The sequence below is a fragment of the Sapajus apella genome, unplaced genomic scaffold (assembly GCF_009761245.1).
Source record: "Sapajus apella isolate SASKATOON/1434 unplaced genomic scaffold, GSC_monkey_1.0 scaffold7, whole genome shotgun sequence".
NCBI classification, from domain to species: Eukaryota; Metazoa; Chordata; class Mammalia; order Primates; family Cebidae; genus Sapajus; species Sapajus apella.
The window spans coordinates 30086374-30103632 of NW_022436947.1; the positions used below are offsets into that span (position 1 = coordinate 30086374).

A 17259-nucleotide genomic window follows, 5' to 3' on the forward strand; every position below is an offset into this window, starting at 1 on the left:
TTCATCTGTGAATTTTTTTCATGAACTTAGTCTTTTTTAATTGAAATCTATTTTTCTACTTTATTTACATAATCAATATTTGCCCCAAATATTGGGGTAAATATTTTTCCTATATTGTAATTTGACTTTTGATTTCATAGACATGTATTGTTTTAAAAGTACAGACAGATCTCTTGATTATTTTATTTTTTTGATTTCTGTTCATTTCTTGTAAGTTTCTCTTTATCAGAAAATCAGGTAGATATGTACACTGAGGTTTATTAAAATTAGTGAACTATATATTTAGAGCAATTTTAGGTTCACAGCAAAATCGAGCAGGAAGTACAGAGAATTCTTGTATATCCTCTGTCCTCACAAACACATACCCCAGCTTCTCCCACTACTGACATCCTGTACCAAAGTAGTGCATTTGTTACAATTGACGAGCATACATGGACGCATCATTATTACCCAAAGCCCATAGTTCACATTAGAGTTCGCTCTTGGTTATGTACATTCTATGGGTTTGACAAATGCACATGACACATATCCCTCATTGTAGTATCATACAGAATAATTTCACTGCCCTAAAAATCCCGTGCACTCTGACTTGTCATCCTTTCCTCCTAACTAACTTCTGGCAATCACTGATCTTTTTACTGTCATAATAGTTTTTATTTGTTTTTCTTCCCCAGAATGTCACGTTTGAAATCATATAGCATGTAGCCTCTTCAGATTGGCTTCTTTCACTTAGTAGTTTGCATACGTTTCCTACATGTCTTTTGATAGTTCGATAGTTCGTTTCTTTTTAGCAGTGAATAATATTCTGTTGTCTCGGTATACCACAGTTTGCTTATCAATTTACCTACAATAAATATTCATGTGCAGATTTTTCTGTGCGCAAAAGTTTTCAGTTTCTTTAGGGAGATACCAAGAAGTGTGACTGGTAGTATGTTAAGAGTATGTTTAGTTTATAAGAAAGTGCCACACTGTATTCTAAAGTGACTATCATTTTACATTCCCATCAGCAATGAGTGAGATTTCCTGTTGCTCCACATCCTCACCAGAATTTGGGGTTGTCAGCATTTTGGATTTTGGTCATCCTAATATATGTGTGGTAGTATCTCATTGTTGTTTTAATTTGAAATTCCCTAATGCTATCTTATGTTGAACATCTTTTATATGCTTGCTTATCATCTGTATTTTTTCTTTGGTAAGGCATCTGTTGAGGATTTTTGCTCATTCTTAAAGGTGATTCATATTCTTATTGTTGAGTTTTAATTGGTTTTTGTATAGTCTAGATAACAGTCCTCTATCAGATGTTTCTTTTACAAATACTTTCTCACAGTTTGTGGCTTATTGTCTGATTCTCTTGGCTTTGTCTTTCACAGAGCATAAGTTTTAAATTTTAATGAAGTCTAGCCTATCAGTTATTTCTTTCATGGGTTGTGCCTTTGATGTTGTATCTAAAAAGTCATCACCATACCCAGGGTCATCTATTTTTTTTCCATGTTAATTTCTAGGAGTTTTAGAATTTTGTGTTTTATGTTTAGGTCTTTGATTTTGAGTTAATTTTCGTAAAAGGTGTAAAGTCTGTGTCTAGATTTATTATTATTATTATTTTGCAAGAAGATGTCCTGTTGTTCCAGGACTATTTTTTGAAGAGTCAATCCTTTCTCCATTAAATTACCTGCACTCCTTTGTCAAAGATCAGTTGATTGTATCTGTGTGGCCCTATTTCTGGACTCACAAGTCAGTTCTGTTGATCTCTTTTTTCTATTCTTTCACTAATACCATACTGTTTTGATTACTGTAGCTTTAAAGTCAGCTAATGTCAGTCCTCTGATGTTCTTCTCCTTCAATATTGAGTGGCTATTCAGGTGTTTGTTTTTTTTTTTTTTTTGAAATGGAGTCCCGCTCTGTATCCCAGGCTGGAGTGCAGTGGCACGATCTCAGCCCACTGCAACCTCCACCTCCCAGGTCCCAGTACAAGCAACTCTCCTACCTCAGCCTCCCAAGTAGCTGGGATTACAGGCACGAGCCACCATGCCCAGTTAATTTTAGTATTTTCTTTAGTAGAGATGTGGTTTCACCACATTGGCCAGTCTGGTCTCGAACTCCTGACCTTGTGATCCACCCGCCATGGCCTCCTGGGATTACAGGTGTGAGCCACCACACCTGAACTATTCCAGGTTTTTTATCCTTCTCCAGATATACTTTAGAATCAGTTTGTTAATATCTACAAACAACTTACTTTTGATGGGGATTATGTTGAATCTATCGCTCAAATTAGGATCAGTGATTAGCTAGACAAACTAATGCTATTTTACTTTTCACTATATTTTCTGTATTATATGAATTTTTCAAATGAGCATGTATTAAATTGATTATAATCAGGCTAAAAGAAATATATTTAAAATAAAACATGTTTTATGGTAGTACAAAAATACTAATGGAAAACCAGTTGCTTTGCATGTATTATACTACTTTTTTTTCCTTATCCATATTGTACATTTTAAAAAACTTTTCAACAAATGTTTTTAATGTATTATGGTCTAAGGACTCCTAAACCTTATTTAAACAATCCTGTAACTTTAATTTGTTAGAGTATGTCTACTTTGATTTTTTTTTAATCTGTATAATTCAACAAACATTGCTTGAATATTTATGACATGAAACTTTTTTGGGGCTCATGTTGTTAGAGATAGACAAATGTAATATTGGAGAATTACATAACAAAATATTTCTTGGGCTGTGATATTGATAAGGGTTGAATAAAGAGGACATCTGTAAAACACTGAAGAAACCTCAGTTCTAGACAAGAGTTTGAGGAGACCTTTGACTCCAATAATAGCAATGGTAGGATAGAGGACAAGATAGATGTCAAAGACCAACGGGGCTTGGTGACAGAGGGATTTTAATTAGATTTATTTATTTAAGATGGTAATTAAGGAAATTGAATCAATGACAGAAATAGAGTAATGCCGAACACAAGGATTTTAATAACAGCTGATATATTAAGGATGTCTATGTCCTTATTTATTTTCAAGTGCAAACAGGAAATCCAGACAAAATTTTCTCATGGCCAGTTGGAACCTTTCAAGGTTGAATTAGAAATCAGGGCTTGAGAGAGGCTGTGAACCCAGGTAGGCAGGATCCTGACCTTAGCTAAAGAAACTTGGTGTTGTTGGAAGTAACCACCCATGTTACCTTGGCCAAGGCACTTAGCTGTTCAGGTTCTCCTTTTTCTTATGGGTTAAATGATTAGAGTGAAAGATTGTATATTTTCTAACATTACTGCTAGATTATTAACAGATGAATCTGTGATAACAAATCACCTGATTGTGGTGATAATTAAAAGAGGCCTTACCCAGAACAATGTGCATCTTAGTCCATTTGGGCTGCTGTAACAAAATATCATAAACTAGGAAACTTAAAAACAACAGAAACTTGCTTCTCACAGTTCTGGAGGCTGGGAAGTACAAGATCAGTGTGCTGGCAGATTCAGTGTCTGCTGAGGGCCTGTTTCCTGGCTTAAGGTTGGCATCTTTTATCTATCCTCACATGGTGGGAAAAAAGGCAAGGACATTCTCTGGCACCTCTTTAATAAAGGCACTAGTGCCCCTCATGAGGACTGCACTCTCATGGCCTAATTACCTCCTAATACCTTATCTTCTGATACAATCACCCTGGTGCTTAAGCTTCATCATATGAATTTTGGGGGAACACAAACACTTAGACCATAACAATGGAGAATCATGAAGTTAAGGGAGAAGACAGTTTGTGATGAAGTATTAGTCTGATCAAGCACTGCAAAGAATTCAAAGAAAATCATAATAAATACGTATGATCTACTAAGAAGAATCAGTTGGAAATATAGTAAAGTGGTATGGATGAATGCCATAGAAGAGAGAAACTATTGTACGTATCACTGATAAAATAATTTGACAAAGTTAAAAGTTTATTTTTTCCCAAGCCCTCCAGTCATTAACAGTCAGGAGACTATAGGGCAGGAGTTCTTAATTTGGCTGCAGAGAAGACTCTCCTGGGAACTTTTAAAAAATACAGAAGACCAGGCCCTGTCCTAGACAATTTTGTCAGAATCTGGGAAGTGGAGAATGGAATTAAAACTTTTCAAAAGCTCTCTCAGGCAGGGACAAAAATAAATTAACATATATTTTCATTCATCAATTACTATCTTTATAAATAAACATTAAACTAATATTAATTCAGTGTACACTGTCAGCTAAACACTGTACTAGATGCTGAGGGAGACAGATATACAAATAATTATAGAACACAATGAATGAAGATGAAAGGAAGGGTAAGAGGGATAGCTCTGGGCATGTTCTTGCAAGGAAGCAGCTGCCTTTTTGGATTTTAGGTTGGAATATGGGAGTTATGACACATGCTGCTTTTTAATTCTTTCCCAGCTGATGAGAGTTCGGAAATACAAGAGCCATCCAATTTCCTAAATAAAATGAGGAAGTAGGAAAATTTGTGCCTGGAGCTCCCTGGCCTCTTTTTGTGGGCCTCCCCTTTCAATCCTCTTTGTTGCTCTTGGACTCCACAGACCCTTACATTGTCCTTGGTATGCATGTAATGGAACCCTGTGGTCAGTAAATTTCCTGGCCATAGGTGGTTATGGGAGAAGCAGAGACAAGTGTAGAGTTGGGAGAGAAAATGTCCATCCTTGACATTTCCACACTATCTTTTAGGTTGTAGGTTTACCATCTCTCCTTCTGGACTGCTGTAGAAGTTTCTTAACTGTCTTCCCTGCCACTAAGTACTTAATCTCCCACTCTGTCTTCTGTGTAAGACTAGATTTATCTTTCTAAAATACAGCGTCATCTGGCTTGAATACATCTGCAAGCTCCCCTATTGATTAACCATAGGATGAAGGGCAAATACCTTAGCATATAAAATACCCCCATTCATTTGTCACATTTACCCTTCTCCATCTCATCTTTTTTTCGAGTACAAAACTGCTAAACTTTTTTTGATTTCCATTTCACACTGAACTCTTTTATGACTCCTTTATTTTATGATTGCTGCTGTCTGAAACATTTTCTGTCTTACGTTCTTACAAGATCTAGTTCAACTTTTATCTCTTTTATGAAGTTTTCTCCTATTCTCCCTTAGCATTTTGTACATGCCTCTAAATACACATTTACCTCTGATAAACCATATTTATTTAATAATTTGTTATATTCCTTGAAAGCAAAATCTAAGCCTTATTGATCTTTGCATTTCTTTCCTCCTCAGTGGACTGGCAAACAATAGATGTTGAAAAATGTTTCTCAAATGAATACTGAATGAATACACTAACCAGCACGCACTGGGAATCCAGAGGCTTCTCTTTTACAACACTGTTGGCTCAGCAATGACAGTGATGTTTTAAAAATGCAAATCCTGTCATGTCACACTTCTGTTCAAATCCATCCAAAGGCTCCAGACTTCACTTAGATCATAAGTCTTAGCACAAAATGTAGCCTTTAATAGTTTACAGGACCGGCCCTTTCCTCGTACCCAATGCATCTCTCCTGACCTTCCGCTCATGTCCCCTGCCTTAGCAACCCTGGCCACCATCTTTGCCTCCCATCCCGGCACACGGACCACTTCCTTAGTCCAGAATATTCTTCCCTTGACACTGGTTAGCAAAGGGAAGTTCCTTCCTCAGCCTTCAGGTCTCAGCTTGGATATGACTTCCTCATCAAGGCCCCTATCCACATCACATTTTCCTGCTATCGTGTCACATTGATGGCTTTATATTTTTATGGTGTTTATTACAACGTGTAATTTACATTTATCCGTGTTATTTCTGTTTAGTGCCCATCCTGTTCACTAAGTATTATTCTCCATTATAGCAGGGACCTTGTATATTTTGTTCTAAGATGAATCTTCAGCATGGTGCCTGAGACGTATTTACCCAATAATATAACTGAAATAGTGACAGGCTTTATCCAAATATCTTTGGATATTTTTCTCTTCCTGTCTACTTCCTTTATCTTTAACTTCAATTCCCCATGTTTATCTAATAAATGTACTACTTCGTTGACTGACTGCCCCCCCATGCCCATATCCTCACCATCAAACCACAACAGTTTTATGCAAATGTCTAAGCCTCAAATAAGTGATACATTGGAATATTTAGTTTGTTTCTTCAGCTTTTCTTTTTTGCAGACAAAATTGAAATTAAGCTTCTATTTGCTTTTCACATTTTGGATTTCTTCAAGATAATTGACAGTGGGCAGCTATTAAAACATCTTCAACATTTACTATAAGGTTTGGAATAAATTCAGTATCATTAAAAGTTCATGCTCACTATCTTCTTTGTCTTTTTTGTTTTGTTGTTACTCCCCATAGAGTTTTAGAACTACCGGCACAAAGCTATGCAGACTATCGTGAGTAGTCCAATAATAACCATGCATTTTATCTCAGATTTTTTTATCTGATTTGATATAGCTAATTTAGTTTTTCTAAGCTCTGGTTTTAAATCTAATTAAGACATCTTAAATTGCTCAATTTCCATTCGAGTAGGCTGCTTTGCCCGTAATTTTCAGATTTCGAGACTTCTCTAATGAATTTCTTCCATTGCCTTTCTGCAATTAAGCTTCTCTTCTATTAAACTCTATCAGGCTTAGTCATAAGCAGATTACTAACCAATCAGTCTTATTAATTAAGAACAAAAAAAGATTCCTGAGAAAATTCCTTTGTATATGAGGTAATTTAGGGGAACAGCCTATCCTTTGCAATTACCAACATCTCCTTTCTCAGCATAGCAGGTAATAGGTATTTTGGAAACTGACTTTCCCTTCTTCCCTACCTATTCTGTCTTCCTGACCTCTCACGATCTCTCCTCCTTCCACCTCCCCAAAAAGTTAAAAACACAACAGGCAGCCACGTACAATGATAGAGCCTGAGGCTTGAGGAAGATGGCATTTAGTTTGCCCTTTGGCAAAGAGCACAGTAGCACTTGCCAGCCCCAGGCCTTCCAAGTTGAATATATCACTTCCAGGGTACAATCTGCCTCTGTTGTCCTGTGGCCTGTGGACCTGAACTCAAGCCTCGGTTTCAAAGGCATTATGTTACAGCACACCATCTGGTCAGCTGGCCCAGCAGCCGAAGAGATTTGGAATCACAGTGCAGAGGAGCTAATTATGTTCAGTGAGTGTTTCATGATTTGCTATTTCAGACAAATAAACAAAATAAATTATTGAAATATTTTCTCTCTGTTCAGCAGATTCAAACATAGAGAGCAAAAAAAAAAAAAAATCACCAAGTAGGAAATTATTGGAGAAGGTATTGAGTCCATTTTGAATGACTGAACTGCATATGTTCTAAATTGTAATCCTTTTGGGCTTGAGATTGATAAGAATATTTAATGTGTTTCTGCCCCATTTTACAGTGGACAATTTTCATGCTAAGTGCTTTAATGTATGTCTGTAATGCTAATGTGTCACTTGAGGCTGTACAGTTCAAAGCTTTGAGTATACTTTATAAATTTGAGATTTATCGACCCAGTATTTATTTTAACTTAGACATTTATGTTTGTACCTTTTCAAACTCATGCCATTGGGACAGGGTGAAATATTTGAATTTTACATCAGTTCTTAGACAATTTGATAATGTTCTCATTGATCTTTAACAGTTACTTCTGCAAATGTGTAAACACTTTCTGTTTGCCAAGTCCAGATATAGTAGGTCTTATCTGAAAATTAATTTTCCTCTAAAGCCCCAGTTCTTAAAAAAGGACTTCAAGCAATAATATTTCAATACTTGTTAATTCTATAATATATCTATTGAAGTCATGTAAAATTTGATCTGAAATACAGTGTGAATGACATATCTATTATGATAAAAGAAAGCAAGGAAGCTGTGAAGCAAGCATGAACATATTCATGTGGGAATATTTGTTAAACTCTAATTAAACAAAATGATTCTAGATTAGCCTTATTAGTTATCTAAAAATAAATATCTCTAGAAAAATGATTTTACTTTGTCATATATCATTAATTTTCATGCATAGATTTTCATTTATATTTTAAAGACAAGAATCATGTCTTTTTTTTTGGTCTCATCTGTTGTTTATATCCATCTCACATAATATCTTTTTAAATGTAGAACCCTTACTTCAAAACATGTAATTGATATTAATGTTATAAATGTTTCAAAGTAAAGGTTCTATTTTTAAAAGGATGCTATGTGAGATGATGGATATGTTAAATTGCTTACATATAGTAATCATTTTACTATGGATATATATATATATATATATATATATATATATATATATAAATATGTTCTACACCTAAAATTTATAAAATAATAAAGGAAAAAAGAAAACTGTGATTATACTTTTGTTATTTCATCTGATATACCAGTAGTGGTTGAAAATCTAAATTTAACTGTTCATATAAGACTTCAAAAGTGCTACTTTTTCAAGTTTATTGAGTGGGCCCTTGAATTAAATAAACGCCACTAACTAGTATCCTTTTATGAAAACCTAGTGCCTTCTCACTATTAAAACCCAGCCCATGGTTTGTTCCATTATTACCAAAATTGAGTTTATTCCTACCAAATTGCCAAAATGTGTAATTAATAATTCCATTAGAAACAGAGAGCTTAAAATATTCTATGAAATGAAGTTTTTTTACTTGAGAGTTTGTATGTAGAAGTTAAAAAAAAATTTATACAGAAAAGTGACAAAAGTTTTTTGTAAAATGAGTATGTAATACAATCATTAGGAGCAAGGGCATGTAATTTTTAATTGCCCTTTCAAATATATGACATTTTAACAAAATTTAAAAATGTCTACCTTCCTAAAAGGTAGATATTTTATAATATTTTATAGCATTTTATATCTACCTTTTAGGAAAGTATTTTAGATATTTCAGATATTTTATATCTACCTTTTAGGAAGGTAGATATTTTAAAATCTTGTTAAAATGTTTCTAAATACATTTTCATTCTATCATATGTAAATAATTTCAAGTCAGCATGTAGAGAGCAAGTTATTCCATGTAATTTTCTACCTTTCTCCACCCTACCCTCTGCATTTATGTGACAGTACTATCACCTCTCAATTTTAACTAAGCAGACATGAACCATTGATATCAATCAAACCAGTTATTTCCTTTACCAGGTTGTAAACTGTTTGAGAGCAGAATCAATTTCTAATTTATTTTTATATGTTATAAAGTGTTAATAGATTAAGTGCTTGTAAACATATGGGCCAGGATTCCAAAAGGAAATTGATCGCACATTCAATTTGGTGGAATTGTAGACAGAAAACTATTTACAAAGCTATGAAAAAGAATAACAGAGAACAAGGATGGTGAAGCACTCTTGGGCTAGCAATAGTAGGAGCCATTATGATTTCTGTGTCTGAGGGTGAAAGTGGGGAGATATTACCAGGACCTAAAAGGAGCTTCAGTTGAGGTTGTAGCTATAGGAGAGAACTTCTGGCAGGAGCTGTGGCCTTTCAAGGAACCTGAACTACTAAACTGTAGCTCAACAGAAAGGGAATCTTATCCTCTCTGTTCTATCATTTCTTCTCATTGACCCTCTGCTGGCTAATTCCAAACAAAAGCCAGATACTAGAGAAGTCTGTCTGTATAGCCCATCAAAGACTCATCCAGGAGCACTGGGAAGGAAGGAGAAGTTGGATGGAACCATGGGAGGGAGGGATGTATGCAAGCAGAGCATATCAGTTTCATAGATGTTATATGAATGGGACAATGATAAAGTCTTTAAATGTTCTAATTTAGTAAAATATATCTGTTTAATTTATATAAGCCAATATTAATCAATTACTTAATTGACTAATATGAATAGACATATATTATATATTTATATATGTTACCTATTCATAGCAGGTATGGTTTGGTAAATATATCTGCTTAATATAGGAAGAGATACATAGCCCTTGTTATCCATCCATGTGTTTAATATTAATTAAAATATATGTGCACAAGTTTAAGCATTTCTGTGCTTACATAAACTTCATTGCACTCTCTCAAATCAGTAATATGGACTATTCATATATATATTTGAATGCTTGGGGTAAAAGTACAGCTGTAGGAGGAGGCAGTTGTTAAGGACTGCATACTCAACATTCTCTTGTAAAGACCTTTTTTTGTCATAAAGATGATTTGTGATATACCTATACCCGGGTCAAGAAAGAATGGCATTTGTATTAACCCAAGTTGAAAATGAATTAGCCTTTCAGCATGCCTGAATTAGCCTTTTTTAAATTGTTATTATCCAAGGACTGTTTACAAATCCTAATGAATATCATTTGTTCATTTGATGTTTCTACTAATGTCCCTTCATATATAACATATATGGCATAATTTTGCTAATAGATAATAGAATTAGTTTTTTAAAGATATTCCAAGGTCTGTCCTTCATGTCACAATATAAATTTTTCACTGTGAATAATCCTCTAATTTTTTCTTAATTCTGTATTTTCATATATTAAGATGGTTCAAATGAAGGGATTTAAGGCTCAAACAACAGCACTGAAATTTGTCGTTAAACTAACATATGTCTGATCTCTGGAGAATGCAGTGATATTAACTGTGCTGTTGTTATCATGTTAATAAGCACATCTTCTAGATCTAAAATGTTGAATGTTCATGGAAAATAAAATCACTAGATCTTAAAACATTTAAGCCTACATTAAGATTGACAGCTGAATGGCAGTAAGAGATTCATCCTTGTGATATATTTTCCTGACTCAAATAAATTAACTGTTCTACGTATCTACTGGAACATATAACTAGACTCAGTAAATAAACTGTTAGGACCTGTTTATTAGTCTCTTTTCTGTTGCTTATAGCAGAATACCTAAAACTAGGTAATTTATTTTTTAAAAGGGAATTTATTGATTATAGTTATGAAGGCTGAGAAGACCAAGGTTGAGGTGCCACATCTGGTGAGGGCCTTCTTGCTGGTCATATGGCATGGGGGCTGAGCATGCTCACGTCCTCATTCGGGTCTTTCTTCATCTTATAAAGCTACCAGTTCCACTTGTTCCTATGATACACTATTAATCTATTCATCATGAATGACGATGATGATAGTAGAGCCCTCATTATCCAGTTACTTTTTGAAGACCCCTATCTTTCAGTACTGCCATACTGGATTCAGTTTCTAACAAATGAAACTTGGGAACACATTCAAACCATAGCAACCTATAAAACTGTAGACCCCAAAGAAGAGTGAATAGGTCACAAGAAACACAAAGGGCAAACGATCGGGGATGCATCAAAAAACATAATAAAACATCTGCTTCTATTTATGTTCATAAAACATTAAATCAAAATATTATTTATAGTAGAACATGTATATTATTTATAAATAAATGTATATTTATGGGGTGCGCATGCTAAAAAATTCTTCAGGAATATAGGAGCAAAGGCCCAGATAATTACTAACTATGATTATTTAGGAAGCTAAAAACTAGCCTATTATAAATCTAACTACTATTTATACCTATGTTGTTAAATACATATCTTAATCCTTGGCCTTTTCTGGAACAACAGTGAGATTTAGTTATTAAATCAATTCATTTGACCAAACCAAATTTAGTCTCCTGGTCTAGGCCTGGAAACAATTGTTCTTACATATACATAGTCTTTGGTCTCTCAATAGAGCCATCCCCAACACATAAATTGCAATTTACAGGTAGAAATTAAAGGCCCAATTGCCAGGCTTTCTGGGTACTTTCATATCTAAATAATGCTGGGATTCCCAGTTAGGAAGTAAAGCACCTTTTAGTCTCCGAGGTCATTCAGAAATACACATTCAGTATACATTACCCTTCCCACCTTCCTCCCAATCCCCATTCATCTCAAATCTTCGTGAACTAAAAATCTGGGTCCTTCTCAAGGAATTTGAGGTCCCTTTATTGATGACATCAACCTATGGTCTTCATTAAGCTATTTTTTTTTTTAAATAATGGTGGGCTGCAATAGTAATTCATTCTCTCTGTATCAACATGCTACAGAAATAAATAAAGAAAATTTAATAATAACTTAATCTTCCCTCCTCCCGCCTCATGTCTTTGTGTAACAAATGTTAGTCATCTGCAGCATACTTTCCTTCTTTATTTTCCTATAAAATAGACACATACATAGAGTTTTGCATATTTCCTACTCTTGCCTCTTTCTCACTTTCTCCCTTTCTTTCTCTCTCTCTGTCTGTGTCTCTCTCTCCCTCCCCTTTGTTCTCTTCCTTCTCTCTCTTTCCTCCTCATTTTCTTCCCTCCCTTCTTTTCTCTTTCTTCCTCCCTTTCTTCTCTCCGAAACTGGAATACTATACACATACTCTGTAACTTACTTTTTTTAATACAGTGTATTATAGAATTACCCTGATGTAAATACCTGTAGATCTAATTCATTCTTTTTAATAGCTGTATAATATTCTGTAATATGAATATATCATGTTTTATTTAATCATTTCTCTATTGATGAGCATTCAGGTTGTTTCCAGTTTTGTGCCATTATAACAGCATTAAACAACTTTGTACATAAATCCTTAGCTATTCTGCCTTTAGTTTTTATGAAAAATGCCTGAACCTGAGATTACTGAATCAAAAAGTATCTTCACCTGCCAGGCACAGTGGCTCACACCTGTAATCCCAGCACTTTGGAACACCAAAGTGAGCAGATCATGAGGTCAGTAGTTCAAGACCAGCCTGGCCAATATAGTAAAACTCTGTACTAAAAATACAAAAAATTAGCAGGGTGTGGTGGCAGGTGCCTGTAATCCCAGCTACTTGGGAAGCTGAGGCAGGAAAATCACTTGAACCCAGGAGCGGAGGTTGCAGTAAGCCGAAATTGTGCCACTGCACTCCAGCCTGGGCAACAGTGCAAGACTTCGTCTCAATACAAAAAAACAACAAAAAAAAGTATTTTCACCTTTAAATAGTAGTGGACCTTGTCATATTACTTTACAGAAAGGTGTGGCAAATCACATGGCCATCAGCAGCAAAGAAGAATTTCTCTGCACCCTGGGCATCCTTATTAGTTCTGGATTTATCAGTCTTTAAAAATTTTTTCCAATTCCATTGGCAGAAATCTATAGAATTTCATTAATGTTTTAAGTTTCATTATACCACATCAGCCACCTAAAGCACAAGGGCAAACAATCAAAAGCCTAGGGCCACAGATGTTTCTAAGGGGATTTTTAAATAACTTATGATGCATCAGAGAATTTTGCCATGTGTGTTTATGAGGTGTATTAGTCCATTTTCACGCTGCTGCTAAAGACATACCCATGACTGGCAAATTACAAAAGAAAAAGGTTTATTGGACTTTCAGTTCCATGTGACTGGGCGGCCTCACAATCTTGGTGCAAGGTGAAAGGCACTTCTCACATGGTGGCAGACAAGAAAAGAGAGATTGTGCAGAGAAACTCCCCTTTTTAAAACCATCAGATTCGTGAGACTTAGTCACTATCACAAGAACAGCACAGGAAAGACCTGCCTCTATTATTCAATTACCTCCTACTGGGTCCCTCCCACAATACATGGGAATTCAAGATGAGATTTGTGTGGGAACACAGCTAAATCATATCATGAGGGTACCCCCTTCCACAATTTATGACAATACTAGTAAATTCAGGTTTTACTCTCAGAGAAATTCTAGACCACAACCAGCTGGAATGTATAATTGAATGGGTTGATAGAACAGTGAGAATATAGGAACCAATATTAACCTAACCTTATCATTTCTGGATTGCTCTTACAGAGATTTCATTCCACCAGGTCACATGTTTACAAAGAACTCAGCTCCCCTTTATTCCCAATTTATGCAATACTGACTGAGGTGTGTTATCCTATTCACCACAGGATCTGTCATTCATTAATATATGACATTTGTAGGTGCTTCCAGCTACAAAAGACAGCGAACAATTGGGTGTAGCCCTGGGTCTAAATGTAAATACAATGTTCATTTCAGCATATACCATGCTCGGCAAAGTCAGTGACCCATTGGGGTAGATAGTGAAGAAAGATTTGTTGAATGAGAAGAACAAGAGAAAACAAACAATGAGAATAATAAACAGAATTATTAAAAGAGTTCTAATCCTGTTATTTAACATTTATTGAATACAGTGTCATATAAGCAAAGACCATAGCTCTCATTTCTACCCAGTGAATTCACAAAAGAGAAAGACAAAAAGATTTAGGGAGTGGAAAAAAACAAAACCACTAGTGAATTTAACACAAATCTAGCTTCTGGCAACAAAGGCAAGTATTTCAGTTTGGAGAAATGATTTGAAATTTACAACCAAACAGTTTAATTGTCCTGGCTTGCTATTCCTGGTTGTTTTCTCTGGTTTATAGTTGTCCTTGGTCTCAGGGCTCTCAGGATGTTTGGGGAGGGCAGGTTGATGAGCCAGAGACCTTCTTGGCAGCTTTCTAAGAGTCTTTGTTTGACAATCCGAAAGATCTGAGGACAGAAATTTCAGAGTCTATATAGGTATGTTGATCAGACCTTTGGTGTCAGATAATAAATACCTTTATTGATATTATTATTTTTAGAGATGGAGTCTTGCTCTGTCACCCAGGCTGGAATGCAATGGCACAATCTCAGCTCACTGCAACCTCTGCCTTCCGGGTTCAAGTAATTCTCCTGTCTCAGCCTCCTGAGTAGCTGGGATTACAGACACGCACCACCATGCCTGGCTAATTTCTTAGTTTTAGTAGAGACAGTGTTTCACCATGTTGGTCAGGCTGGTCTTGAACTCCTGATCTTGTGATCCACCTGCCTTGGCCTCCCAAAGTGCTGGAATTACAGGCATGAGCCACTGTGCCATGCAACACCTTTATTCTTTAGCATATAATGATAGTCATACTACCCTCTCTTCTGGCATGTTCTCTTGTATGGTTCCCTGAAATAAGCCCCTGGGCAAAATCTCTTTTGACCTTTTTGCAGCAAAGCTTTTATTTTGTTCTTATTATTGTTTGATGAAGTAAAAACATTTTTCCTGCTGTGAACACTAAAGCTGATTTAGCTGCCTGTTTTGCATACTTATTCCTGCCTGAGGTGCTTTGGCGGTGACGTTATGAGGCTAGGTGGCATAGGTGATAAGTCTTTCTGTAAGGGAAAACAATTTTCAGGTGAATGCTTCCACCTGGCACCTGCCCTGGCTGATGGCACTCAGTGTTTACCTGACATCCCTTCTCCTGAGGGTGATTGGTTACACGGCAGGCACGTGGCCCCTGGCAGGTGGGAAAAACCACCTATTTCATGAGAACCAGGTTGTGCTTTACTCCACAAAGGCCAGGATGTTTGAGAAGATCACTACTGCCAACTATAATCTCTTCTTCCAGTGCCTTCGGTTAAATTTGTCTTAATTCTTACAATTCTCTTTGTAGAAAGGACAGCTCCCAATCTTAGTCTACTTTCATACTTTGTGCTGTAACATGCTACAGCTTTCTTTAAACTGACTGGCACTCAAGAGTTAATTTTCGATTACATGGTAAATACTAAGCTACAAAAGCTTTGAACTCAAAATTTAATTCTTTGTTCTAAGATGATATAATGGTGAGATATATATATATATATATTTGGAAGGATGGAGCACAAAGCTTGCTTCCTTCCAGGGTTTGTCTCCTATTTCTTCTGGTACCAGTCTTCCTTATGAATTGCTGGAACACTGATTAGTAACTTTCTTCAGGATTGAGTTGAGCGAATGTGTATATGTTATTTATATGCATTATATGTATCCTGAGGAAAGTTGCATGTGTGTGTGTGTGTGTGTGTATTATATATATAATACACACACACACACACACACACACACACACACACAGAATTAAGTCCCTTTTAACTTTGTATTAATATGACCAATAAGGCCTGATTTATGCCTAGTGGCCATTTCTGACATGGCAGACTGCTATGCTAGTATGGGAAAGTGCTAGTCTAAACTGAATATGCTCCAGCAGTAACTACAGTGAATTTTCTGTGGAAGTCCCAGTTTTAAGACGACATTTAAGATTTATTATTTATAAAGAATATTTGAGGAAGCTTTAAAAATAAATTACAATAAAAAAGTAGAGACTTCTAAATAAACTTAGAACAACCAATGAAATTGTAAGAAGAAAGACAGTAGAAGCAACTTCTAATGAATGTATTAATGGAGATGAGCACTAAACTTAATTCTCAAGTTATTGGCATCTGATGCAAAAAAGAAAATAACTTAGTTGATCTAGTTCTCATTGTTTACCTGAAGAGAACTTTCAGATTCCTCTCAGAGGCCTTCACAAATCAGGCTGGTAATAAGTAAATGAGAGAATTGACCGGGGATGAACCAAAGAGAATGGTACAGCTTGTGTTGGCCCCATTCAGAGGAATTTGAGCTAAAGCTACACTGAAACAACAATTTTTTTCACTGACGAAAAAAAAAACCAAAGGCCTGAGATGTGTTAGATAGCTGAGTTAGCATTGAAATACAGGGGAAATTTATCCTGAATTTGTCATATTAGGCCTTCTGTAACATGAAATGTAATGTTTAATATGCAAGTTACCTTATTTAAAAAGCAAATAAATGGTCATTGCTTTATATGATCTTCCAATATTGAACTCCTGGAAAAGCTGAAGGATTAAATTTATTGTTTTGCCTCAGTGAATATACTAGGAAGTCTCTAAAAATCAGCCATGCCCCCAGATGGTCTAGGAGTGCCCCTAGGTGGCAGGACACAATTAAAAATACTTTAATTTCGTGATTAAAGCTCTTCTTCTTCTTCTTCTTCTTCTTCTGTTTTTGGTTTTTCCTATCTTTATTAAAAATTTTTTTTTGTTGTTGTTGTTGTTGTTTTTTGAGATGGAGTTTTGCCCTTGTCACCCAGGCTGGAGTGAAATGGCACGATCTTGGCTCACTGCAACCTCGCCTCCCAGGTTCAAGTGATTCTCCTGCCTCAGCCTCCCAAGTAGCTGGGATTACAGACACCCACCACCACAACCTGCTAATTTTTGTATTTTTAATAAAGATAGGATTTCACTATGTTGGCCAGGCTAGTGTCAAACTCCTGACCTCAGATGATCTGCCTGCTTCAACCTCCCAAAGTGCTGGGATTACAGGTGTGAGCCACCACACTGGCCTTGTGATTAAAGCTCTTCTGCGAGCTCCACTTTTCATTGTTCTGGAACGAATATCTCCAGCAATGGAATAATTGTTCTCCCTTGAATTAAATAAGAAGTAAGGCCATAATATGATGATTGATTATGTCTTATATATGAGGTAGAATATGGTAGGGAGGAGTGAGGC

General features: G+C 35.8%; 1 protein-coding gene across 6 annotated transcripts in view; it reads left to right on the top strand.

The window, feature by feature from the left end:
• IMMP2L (inner mitochondrial membrane peptidase subunit 2) overlaps positions 1–17259 on the top strand; it is an 865268-nt gene that overhangs the window by 694416 nt on the left and 153593 nt on the right. The gene's annotated exons all lie outside the window — the stretch shown is intronic.